This window comes from Piliocolobus tephrosceles, chromosome 1, assembly GCF_002776525.5.
Source record: "Piliocolobus tephrosceles isolate RC106 chromosome 1, ASM277652v3, whole genome shotgun sequence".
NCBI classification, from domain to species: domain Eukaryota; kingdom Metazoa; phylum Chordata; class Mammalia; order Primates; family Cercopithecidae; genus Piliocolobus; species Piliocolobus tephrosceles.
Genome location: NC_045434.1, coordinates 12,983,994 through 12,996,962, shown reverse-complemented (window position 1 = coordinate 12,996,962; position 12,969 = coordinate 12,983,994).

Below are 12,969 nucleotides of genomic sequence, written 5' to 3'. Positions count from 1 at the left end.
TTTTTTTTTTTTTTTTTTTTTTTTTAAACCTATGACTGCCTTGGCAAATTCCTTTAGCACTCATGATCCTGGCTGTAGTCGTCACACTTGCAACAGGCCCTGCATCAAAGCAGGTGACTGAGCTGTTCCAAGTACATCAAGCCCATCCTTCCATGCCTCCAGTGCCTTCAGTGCCTCCTGTGACTCAGATCCTGTGTGGATACAGCCACGTGCAAGTCCCTCAGCCCCTGCTCGGGAGGACCTTTTGACTGAGCAGGAATTTTCTCAGAAGCTTTCTTATGGTCTTAATGTATATTATCATGTGTAAATTAACATAATTATGCACATCTGTATCTCCTATAATGAAATTCAATTGAATAAAATGAAATAAGTTTGCTAAAGAAAAGCAGCACGTATTTGCATTACATTTAAACTTCTGCATAATTGAGAATATATATATGTTGCCATGGACATAAATGGCCACTTGGTTGGGTAGAGAATTCATTGTAGATGCTGTTTCTCCTTGGGCTGACATCTTCAGAACTGTGGTGAAGTGTTGACCAGACTGAGATTTTCCTCCTTTGTGGGTGAGGCACTGTAGTGTAGTGATAGTACCCAAGGTTCTGGGTTTGTATCCTTCGTTCATCAAATGGCAACTCTGGACCTCTTTTCTTATCTCTTTTCTCTTTTGTCTTTTCTCTCTTCTCTCTTCTCTTCTCTTCTCTCTTCTTTTCTATTTTTCATTTCTCTTTTTTGAGATGGAGTCTTGCTCTGTTGTCCAGGCTGGAGTGCAGTGGCATGATCCTGGCTCACTGAAACCTTCTCCTCCTAGGTTCAAGCAATTCTCCTGCCTCAGCATCCCAAGTAGCTGGGACTACAGGTGCTCGCCACTACGCCTGGCTAATTTTTGTATTTTTAGTAGAGATGGAGTTTCTCCATATTGGCCAGGCTGGTCTTAAACTTCTGACCTCAAGTGATCCTCCCGCCTTGGCTTCCCGAAGTGCTGGGACAACAGGCGTAAGCCACTGCACCTGGCCTGGGCCTGTTTTCTTGTCTGTGAAATGGGTACTCATAGCACCAACATCTCAGGGCTGGTGTGAAAATTCAAGCTCCTAACACATACTAAGAATGTACCCAGGTTGGGTGTGGTGGCTCACGCCTGTAATCCCAGCACTCTGGGAGGCCAAGGTGGGAGGATTGTTTCAGCTCAGGAGTTAGAGACCAGCCTGGGCAACATGGCAAAACCTAGTTCCAGCTACTTGGGAGGCTGAAGTGGGAGGATTGCTCGAGCTGGGGAGGCGGAGGCTGCAGTGAGCCAAGATCACGACACTGCACTCCAGCCTGGGTGACAGAGCGAGACCCTGTCTCAAAAAAAAAAAAAAAAGAATGTAATCAAGGTTAGGGGTATTTGTCCTAACTGACGGCTTCTTCTGCCTATATTCTTTTCTTTTTTTTCTTTTTTTTTTTTTGATGGAGTTTTGCTCTTGCTGCCCAGGCTGGAGTGCAATGGCACGATCTTAGCTCACTAGATTCCTCATGACCTCCTTCCTTGTTTACTGAAGCAGTGTTTGAACGCCTCCCAGGTTCAAGCGATTCTCCCACCTCAGCCTCCCAAGTAGCTGGGATTACAGGTGCCTGCCATCATGCCCAGCTAATTTTTGTATTTTTAGTAGAGACAGGGTTTCACCATGTTGGTCAGGCTGGTCTCGAACTCCTGACCTCAGGTGATCTGCCCGCCTTGGCCTCCCAAAGTGCTGGGATTACAAGTGTCAGCACCATGCCCGGCCTAAATACATTTTTAAAAGACAGGGTCTCACTCTGTGACCCAGGCTGGAGTGCAGTGGCACAATCTCGGCTCTCTGCAACCTTGACCTCCCAGGTTTAGGTGATCCTCCCACATTAGCCTCTAGGTAGGACTACAGGTACATGCCACCACACCCGGCTAATTTTATCTATATCTATAACTTTTATTTTTTTGTAGAGATGGGGTTTTGTCATGTTGCCTAGGCTGGTTTTGAGCTCCTGTGCTCAGGCAAACCTGCCTTGGCCTCCCGAAGTGCTGGAATTACAGGCATGAGCCACTGTGCCGGCCTTAAAATATTCTATAATACTACAATAGAAAATTGGGTAAAGGGTAGGAATAGCCAATTAGCAAAAGAAGAATTTAACATACAAAATTAGTTTAATTCCAGTAACAGTCAATGAAATGTATGTTAAAATAACGAGGCATCAGCAATCAAGAGATGGTATGACATGAAGGTTAAGAGCGAAGGCTCTGGAGACACACTCCCTGGTTTCCTATCCCTGGGCTCTCACCACTTTCCAGCTGCTGAATTTTAGGCTAGTTAATTAATCTTTATAGACCTCAGTTTCCTCCTTTATATAATGGAGTACCCACCTCATTGGACTGCTGTGAGAATTGAGTGAATTTAATATGACTTGTTCAGAACAGCACACAGTAAGCACTCAGTAAGTGTTGGCTATTATTATTATCTGTTAAATTGGTATGGCATAATGAATGGTGTTTTGGGGGAGAATGTGGGAAAACAGCCATACAAGACTGATAAAAATATAAATTGGTATCCCTTTCCATAGGGAAATTTGATATTGATTCAAACACTTTCTTGTGTATACAGTCATGTGTTGCTTAATGACGGGGATATGTTCTGAGAAATGGCTTGTTAGGTGATTTCATCATCGTAAGAACGCCACAGAGTGTACTTCCGCAAACCTAGATGGTCTAGCCGATTACACACTAGGGTGTAGCCTATAGATTACAGGGTATAGCCTACTGCTCGTAAGCTACAAACTTTGGAAATGTTATTTAATTATTTTGAGTCAGGCTCTCACTGTCTCATCCAGGCTGGAGTGCAGTGGCACGATCAGGGCTCACTGCAGCCTCGAACTCCTGGGCTCAAGTGATCTTCCTGCCTCAGCCTCCCAAGTAGCTGGGACTACAGGTGTGCACCACATCCAGCTTACTTTTTTGAATTTTTAGTAGACACAGGGTCTCACTCTGTTGCCCAGCCTGGTCTCAAACTCCTGAGCTCAAGTGATCCTCCTGCCTTGGTCTCCCAAAGTGCTGGGATTACAGGAATGTGACTGTACTGAATATTGTAGGCAACTGTCACACAATGGTAAGTATCTTGTGTATCTAAACATATCTAAACATAGAAAAGGTACGGTAAAAATACAGTACTAGAATATCTTCTTTTTTTTTTCTTTTGGTTTTTTTTTTTTTTTTGAGACGGAGTCTCGCTCTGTCGCCCAGGCTGGAGTGCAGTGGCGCCATCTTGGCTCACTGTAACCTCTGCCTCCCTAGTTCAAGCAATTCTCCTGCCTCAGCCTCCCGAGTAGCTGGAATTATAAGCCTGTGCCACCATGCCTGGCCAATTTTTGTATTTCTAGTAGAGACGGGGTTTCACCATGTTGTCCAGGCTAGCCTTGAACTCCTGACCTCAGGTGGTCCTCCCATCTTGGCCTCTCAAAGTGTTAAGATTAAGTACTTGCTTATTTTTAAAATTTTTGAAAAATGCTGACAAGTATAAAGAGGATAATTGGAATGATCTATAACCACTACCTTTTGATGTTTTTCCATCTATATTTGTTTTACATTTATTATAAAACTGGGGCCATAATGTACATTTATTGTTTTTTTATAACCTGGTTTATCACTGAACAGTATATTGTGATCATATATCCAGGCCAGGAAATATTCTCCTAAAATGTCATTTTTAATATCTATTTCCCCCCTATGTACAGTAATTTATTTAACCAGTCTCCTATCCTTAGACATTTCAGTTATTTCCAAGTGTGAGTCTTTTTTTATTTTTCCTTTTTTTTTTTGAGACGGAGTCTCAACCTGTAGGAGTGGGAGATCGCGCCACTGCACTCTGGCCTGGGCAACAGAGAGAAAGAGACTCCATCTCAAAAAACAGCAAAAACAACAACAAAAAAACAAGTACCATCTTAATGAACAGAGAAGTAGTATTATTTTCAAAACAAGCATTAAAGGCCCCTGAAAAGGATATGACTTTTTCACATTCTCACTTCAAGTCACCAGATGTTCTGCTTCTTTGTTAGCAGCGCTTTAAGTAAGCTGCACGCTTAGAGATGTGTTCCACTCACTCTCGTTAATTTATGGTTTGAAAGAAATTATCAACGGAATAAGGAGAGTATATACAAGAAATATCTTGAAGACTTGTAAATTCAACTTTTGTGTCCTTGCATTTCCTGACTAAAGTATTTTTTTGATTATTTGTTCTCCTTTCTTTTAAGCATCAGATTATAACCTTTTAAAAAGTAGCTCTTTCTCTTTTTCTGTTTTCTCCAAATTTCTTAGTTTTTATGAAGGAAGATTGTTAATAACTGCCAGTATCTGTCACAACACAATCCTTTCTTTCTTTTCTTTTTTGAGATGGAGTCTCACGCTGTTGCCCAGGCTGGAGTGCAGTGGTGCGATCTCAGCTCACTGCAAGCTCCACCTCCTGGGTTCCAGCGATTCTCCTGCCTCAGCTTCCCGAGTAGCTGGGATTACAGGTGCCCACCACCATAGGCGGCTAATTTTTGTATTTTTAGTAGAGATGGGATTTCACCACGTTGACCAAGCTGGTCTCAGACTCCCAAAGTGGTGGAATTACAGGCTTGAGCCACTGCGCCCCGCCACAATCTCTTTCCTTTGATGTCAGTATCTTTCTGCACTATTTCACTCTAAATACAGAGGGTCCCTGATGTACGATGGTCTGGCTGAATGACTTTTTTCAAATTGACAGTAGCAGAAAGCAATATGCATTCAGTATGCTCCTCCACTTACCAGGGGAGATCACATCCACAGAAACCCATCGTTAAGTAGAAAATATCGTAAGTTGAACTTTCAATTTATAATAGGTTTATTGAGAGGCAGCCCCATTGTAAGTCAAGGGCCATCTGTAGCCAGTTCTCCTGCATTTCTTGGGCTTCAACTTTGCGTGCATCCATTGCCTGAAATTCCTCTCTTCCTGCACTCATGTTTTCACTAGTCTGTAGAATGCAGGCCCAACAATATATGTCAACACTCAGCAAATAAATATATGTCAACACTCAGCAAATAAAGCTTGTGCTTGCAAAGTTAACTTCAGCCTAAGGGCAGCCCTTGTAGGAATTGTGAGCACACCCACCCCATGGATGTTGAAATTATCTGCCAGAGCAAACGAGACTGGGCAGAATGTTCCTTGGCCAGTTTTCCTTGGCCATTCCATCAGTTCCTCCCAGTCCCTGGCTGACAGTTGGGCTTGCTCGAGGGTGTCTGTCCACCCCAGAGCCGCTTGAGTCACAGACGTAGGATTGACCCAATGTCAGCAACTTCCCTGTCCTCTGGGGCAGGAGAATCAGGGCACCCTGAGGGATGGCACGGGGAAGGCAGCGTGGAAGCCCGCCTGGGAGCCGGTGTCTCGGCTCTGCCTGGGAGCGCTGTGCTTCACCCTTGGGAGAACAACTTCTCAGTGGCTGAACTCTGCATTGTGGCTGCGCAGGCTGGCTTCAGGAACTGTTTTCTCCAGCGAGGCCTCTTACACTCTGCTCAGCTCTGACCTGCCACAATCACTTGTCAGATTTTCTCTATTTAGTGATCAATGTCATATATGCACTTTTTTTTTTTGAGACGGAGTCTCACTCTGTTGCCAGGCTGGGGTGCGGTGGCATGATCTGGGCTCACTGAAACCTCTGCCTCCCGGATTCAAGCAATTCCCCTGCCTCAGCCTCCCGAGTAGCTGGGACTACAGACACGTGCCACCATGCCTGGCTAATTTTTTTTTGTATTTTAGTAGAGAGAGGTTTCACCATGTTGGCCAGGCTGGTCTCGATCTCCTGACCTCATGATCTGCCTGCCTCGGCCTCCCAAAGTGCTGGGATTACAGGCGTGAGCCGCTGCACCCGACCATATACATACTTTTCTAATAGAGTTTTAGATTGTTTGAACTACTGATGGGTGAGAAAAAGAATAAGGCTATGATGGTATTCTTTCCCTGGGAACTCATATGGTTTCCAAAATTCGTCTTTCATGTGCTCTTTCTTTTTTAGAAACCTGGGTATTATTTTCCAAGCTTTGTGCTTTCTGTGAGGCTATACAGGTTCCATGGTGAATCCTCCTCATGGTGACAACCTGGAGAACATTACTTGTTTTAGCTGCTGATAAGAGTTTGCAAAGAACACACATCTTTGTTGGGAAATGCTTTGATGTGCTTCTAGGCAAGATGGAGAGGAGTCCCATGGAATAGGGGTGGTAATTTGGGAAAAGGGCCAAGCAGCAGGGGATTCTCGATAAACATTAAACGAATGGAGGCAGGGAGGAGGTCTCTGAACCACTCTGTGTGTGGGTTTAAGGTCTTGCTGTGGGCTTTGTGGTGTAAAGCCTCAATCTATATCCCCTACTACAAAAAAAGTCTATATTTGCACTTGAGCTTTTGTGCAAATGGGGACAAAGAGAACGTCAAGACGATAATGAATATTTCAGCTACATTTTTCCTCCACGAATCGTGCAGACCTCTCTGAATTGGCACTATTACTCTTTCTTTCTTTTGCAACCCCAGAACTGCTTAATGCAGTTATATTTTCCTTTCTCTTCCCAATGACAGATCTCCCCTTTATTTTCCTGGGCGGCAAATGCCTTCTTTTCCTTCCTTCCTCCTTAGAAACTTTCCTGGGCACAGTAATCCACAGAGCCTGGCGATGGGCCCTGTGATTGGCTACACACCATGCCATCCCGGGGGCTCCCTTTTGGTTTCCTGCTGGTACCTGCCGTCGCCTGGGATGTCCTCTCTGGGTTCCCATCTGCCGTGCTCTCACCTGGGAGCCAGCTCTGTGGGCCTAGGCATTGCCATGATTCCTCCCATGGACCCTCCAGCTGGTTCCCATGCAGCCTGCCCCCACCATCGTGTGCACATTCACCCACTCCACATTCTCACCATGCAGTCAGTATGGGCCTAGCCTTCTCTTCTTCCTTGGAAAATCCATCTCAGTGTTTTCTTTTTTTTTTTTTTTCTTATAGCAGTCTTGCTCTGTTGCCCAGGCTGGAGTGCAGTGGTGCAATCTCGGCTCACTGCAGCCTCCGCCTCCCGGGTTCAAGCAATTCTCCTGCCTCAGCCTCCCGAGTAGCTGGGGCTACAGGCACGTGCCAGCGTGCCCAGTTAAGTTTTGTATTTTTAGTAGAGATGGGGTTTCCCTATGTTGGTCAGGCTGGTCTCAAACACCAGCTGGGTGCGGTGGCTCACGCCTATAATCCAGCACTTTGGGAGGCCAGGGCGGGTGGATCACGAGGTCAGGAGTTTGAGACCAGCCTGACCAACATAGTGAAACCCCATCTCAGTGTTGTCATCTGGCCCTGGTGTTTCTGACATGTGTGTGCAAGTTCAGTGGATTCTAAACACTGCTCCTCTCCTCCTTCCCCAGGGCTCCCCTCTGTCATTTCCTGTCCAGGCTCCCTCTTTCCTTCCTCCTCTCTGGCAGTAACCTTGCACCCATCCCAGAAAGGCCACTGCCTTTCCCTGGTGACTTCCTCTTTCTTCCCTCCTCAAGGCCCTTGACGAGGTCATCGGGAGTGTCCTTGACAGCTCCCCTTTCCTTCCACATTCTTATAGTCTGGACGTTACCAAGATGCACCTTTTTTTTTTGTCAAGCGTTGCATCACATAGATTTTTCTGCAAAGTCACACTGTGCCCTGAAACCAGGGATGTCTAGGGCTGAAAACCATGTGTGAGCTTCACACTCATTAGGGTGACTATTAATGAAAAAACAGACATCGCTAGATCATCAGGGAAATACAAATTAAAGCTACAGCAAGATATCACGTCAAACCTGTTAGGATGGCAATTATCAAAAATACACAAGATAACAAGTGTTGCTGAGTTTGGAGGAAAGGGAACCCTGGTATGCCATTGGTGGGAATTAAATTAGTACAGCCATTTTGGAAAACAGTGTGGATGGTTTTCAAAAATTAAAAATAGAACTACCATAGGATCCAGCAATCCCACTACTAGGTATATAACCCGAGGATATGAAATCAGTATGTCAAAGAAAGATCTGTGCTTCTGTGTTCACTGCAGCATTAGTCAAAATGACCAAGTTATGGAATCAGCCTGTCTAACAACGAATGAATGGATAAAGCAAATGTGGTATATTTACACAATGGAATACTACTGAGCCCCAAAAAAGAAGAAAATCTTGTTATTTGAGAAAATATGGGTAACCCTGACGGATATGATATTAAATGAAATAAGCCATGCACAGGACAAATACTGCACGATCTCACTTATATGTGGAGAAATAGAGAGCAAAATGGTGGCTACCTGAGGCTGTGGACTGGTGAGATTAGAGAGACGTTGGTCAAAAGACACAAAGTTTCAGGGCTGGCTGCTGTGGCTTAGGCCTGTAATCCCAGCATTTTGGGAGGTTGAGGTGGAAGGATCACCCGAGACCAGGAGTTTGAGACCAGTCTGGCCAACATGGCGAAACCCCGTCTCTACTAATAATACAAAAATTAGCTGGATGTGGTGGTGCACACTTGTAATCCCAGCTACTCAGAAGGCTGAGGCAGGAGAATTGCTTGAACCCAGGATGCAGGGCTTGCAGTCAGCCAAGATCACGCCATTGCATTCCAGCCTGGGTGACAGAGCAAGACTCCATCACAGAAAAAGAAAAGAAAAGAAAAGAAAATTCAGCTAGAAGAAATAAATTAAAGAGATTTATTGCACATCATGGTAACTACAATTAATAACAATGTATTGTATACTTGAAAATTGCTAAGAGAATAGGTTTTAAGTGTCCTCACCACAAAAAACTAAGTATCTGAGAGAATACATATGTTAAATGGCTTGACTTAGCCATTCCACAATGTATGCCTATGTCAAAAACTTCATGTTGTACACCATAAATATATACCATCCCCCTTGGTACTGTCGTCATGATAGTGAGTGACTTTAATTTTTACTTGTCAATTAAAGTAAATACATTAATTTAAAAAAATAAAAACAAGTGCTGGTCAGGATGTAGAGAAACTGGAATTCCTATGCACTGCTGGTAATGATGTGAAGTGATGCAGCCTCTGTGTAAACAGTGTGACAGTTCCTCCAAAGTTTGAATATAAGGCCGGGTGCAGTGGTTCACGCCTGTAATCCCAGCACTTTGGGAGGCCAAGGCAGGTGGATCACCTGAGGTCAGGAGTTCGAGAGCAGCCTGGCCAACATTTGGTAAAACCCTGTCTCTACTAAAAACAAAAATTAGCTGGGTGTAATGGTGCATGTCTGTAATCCCAGCTACTTGGGAAGCTGAGGCAGGAGAACTGCTTGAACCCAGGAGGCAGAGGTTGCAGTGAGCTGAGATCATGCCACTGCACTCCAGCCTGGGCAACAGAGTGAGACTCTGTCTCTCTAAAAAAAAAAAAAAAAAAAAAAGGTAAAAAGGTTGAACATAGAGTTACCATATGATCCAGCAATTCCACTTGTGGGTACCCAAAAGAACCAAAGTAAAGACTCCAGGCCAGGAGTGGTGGCTCATGCCTGTAATCCCAGCACTTTGGGAGGCCGAGGTGGGCGGATCACAAGGTTAGGAGATCGAGACCACCATCCGGGCTAACACGGGGAAACTCCGTCTCTATTAAAAATACAAAAACAAAATTAGTCGGGTATGGTGGTGGGTGCCTGTAGTCCCAGCTACTGGGAAGGCTGAGGCAGGAGAATGGTGTGAACCTGGGAGGCGGAGCTTGCAGTGAGCCGAGATCATGCCACTGCACTCCAGCCTGGGTGAAAGAGCGAGACTCCATCTCAAACAACAACAACAGCAACAACAAACAAAGACTCCAACAGATACTTGCATACCCATGTTCATAACAGCATTATTTATAATAGTCCAAAGGTGGAGATAACCCAAGTGTCCATCAATGGATGAATGGATGAACAAAATGTGGTCTATCCATGCAGTGGAATACAACACAGCCCTGAAAAGGAATGATGTTCTGATACAGGCTACAACATAGATGGATCTTGAGGACAATAAGTTAAGTGAAATAAGACAGGAACAAAAGGACAAATACTGTGTGATCCCACTTATATGAGATACCCAGCGCAGTCAGATTCATAGAGGAAAAAATAGAATGGTGATCACCAGGGATGGGCAGGGCAAATGGGGAGTTGGCACTGAATGGGTACAGAGTTTCTGTGTGGGAACATGAGAAGGTTCTGGAGATGGATGGTGGTGATGGTTGCACAATATTGTGAATGCAGCTAATACTGCTGAATTGAATTGTACATTTAAAAATGGTTAAAATGATAAATTGTATGTTATATATTAATGTTCAAGGTTGTCCAAGCAAGAAAAACAACAACAACAACAAAAACCACCCATGTGTGCTCATGCATCTCTGGCACAGATGCGATTCCTAGGTTCAGCTCTCTCCTCAGGCGGCCATGGCATTCTCTCTTCAATGACAACATTCTGTTTCCACCAACTCTGCTTCTGAACGGAATCTGACACAGCTGTCACTGGTCTACTCCCGGGAATTACCACAGGATCTGAATTAGCCTCTGGCAGGCCCTCTGAGGAATCTTGCATCCATGCTTCCATTACAGTCAGCACAGCAACACGGAGACCTATCCCGGTTTTTTTTTTTTTGGGTCCAGGGCCTTGCCCGGTTGTCCAGGCTGAAGTGCAGTGGCACAATCTTGGCTCACTGTAACCTCCACCTCCTGGGTTTAAGTGATTCTTCTGCCTCAGCCTCCCAAGTAGCTGGGATTATAAGTACATGCCACCACACCTGGCTAATTTTTGTATTTTTTAGTAGAGATGCGGTTTCACCATGTTGACTAGGCTAGTCTCGAATTTCTGACCTCAGGTGATTCACCTGCCTCGACCTTCCAAAGTGCTGGGATTACAGGCATGAGCCACCATGTCTGGTCTGCCTATCCCTTTGATTGAATACCACCTGAGTAGCTGATACGGTTTGGATCTGTGTCCCTGCCCAAATCTTACGTCGAATTGTAATCCCCAGCGTTGAAGGTAGGGCGTGGTGGGAAGTGATTGGACACGGGGGTGGTTCCTCATGAAGGGTTTAAAACCATCCCCCTTGGTACTGTTGTCATAATAGTGAGTGAGTTCTCAAGAGCTCTGGTTGTTTAAAAGTGTGTAGCACTTTAGGAGGCCGAGGCAGGCGGATCACGAGGTCAGGAGATCGAGACCATCCTGGCTAACATGGTGAAACCCCGTCTCTACCAAAAATACAAAAAATTGGCCAGGTGTGATGGCAGGCGCCTGTAGGCCCAACTACTCGGGACGCTGAGGCAGGAGAATGGCGTGAACCCGGGAGGCGGAGTTTGCAGTGAGCCGAGATCGCGCCACTGCACTCCAGCCTGGGCGACAGAACGAGACTCCATCTCGGAAAAGAAAGAAAGAAAGAAAAAATAGTGTGTAGCGCCCCCCGCTTCTCTCTCTTTCTCCTGCTATGTAAGATGTGCCTGCTCACCCTTCACCTTCTGCCATAATTGTAAGTTTCCTGAGGCCTCCCCGCCCTCCGCCCCAAGAAGCCAAGCAGATGCCGGCATCGTGCCTGCTGGACCACCTGTGGAACCATGGGCCACTTACACTTCTTCATAAATTACCCAGTCTCAGGTGTGTCTTCACAGCAATGTGAGAATGAACTCATACAGCAAGTCATTTGTCTTTAACTTTCCTCCTTCTTTCAGTGACAGCATATGTGCCTAAGTGACTCTTGAAGAAGCGTTCATTCGTGAGGACACCGGTCCCCACAGGGGCTCCTGGGGTGGTGTTTGTGGCAGGTGAAGATGCTATTGCTGAATTTATCTTCCTTGCGAGAAGAGAACGCCTGGGCAAAACAGAATTGCCTTATAGCCCAAACTGGGACCCACTGTCTTTTCAGGCCTCTGGCCATGGGGCTTGACAGTTGGATTCTAACCTCTCTCTCCCCAGTGCCTCCCACGTTTACTCTCCATGTTCTGTTGCTTTCCTTGGTGTGTTTGCCTCCCTGATCCCATCTTTGCTGTCTGCTCCACACTGTACCCGATTTCTGCCCCTCCTTGCCTCTCCTAATTACTCAGAGCTTCAACTACCTCCTCGCCTCTGACAACTCCGTCTATTGCTGACAGGTTGGTGCACTTCAAACACCTGTCACCTCATGGCTCCGGCTTCTGCACCTGTGTGCATGGCACCCTCCTCCCATAGCTCTCTTCCCAGCACAGCCTGCAGCTCTTCCAGCTGCCCAGCTGCTCCACACGAGCCGTGATTAGCTCACACTGGCCTTTCCTCCTCCACTATCAGCTCAGAGCCAGCCACAGCTCACAACTTTAAGAAGTCATCCCTGAGCCACACGGAGGAGACTGTCGCCTTCACATGTCTCTCCAGGACCCTGCAAGTATAGATTAGGTGCCCAGCAACGCCTTTCACCGCAGTCCTCATCCTTTTCCCGTCTGCACTGCTGGAGCACGGGATGCCTGCAGCATTCATTTGAATCCTCTTTCTATGCTATTGGGACCTGCTCTGTCTCAGAATTGTTTTCTGGGTGCTAACCTTGCTCCCTCCTCTAGCCTAGAGACCAACGACTGACATCTAATTTGCAGTTGGTATCGGTATGTATGAGATGTAGATGCTCTAGTAACACGGGTCCAGTGATACCGACTTACATCACGCTGGATTCCTTCCTTGCTTCATATACCCTCATGTCACTTTCTGTGCATATTTTCTGCCTCCTTGGAGAGGTTGTACCCCCAGAGCTCCAGGGGAAAAAAATAACTGTCTACACAGAGGCTCCATGCGTCTGTGGTCTTGGGGAATACAAATCAGGGGTCTCACTTGGGCATCTGGGATTCAAAAAACACAGAATCCATGGCAATGGGCAACTCCTGAGGGAGGGGTCAGGGAGGCTGTGCCGAGAGAAGGCTTCAGGAGTCGCCCATTGTCATGAATTCTGTGTTTTTTGAATCCCAGATGCCCAAGTGAGACCCCTGATTT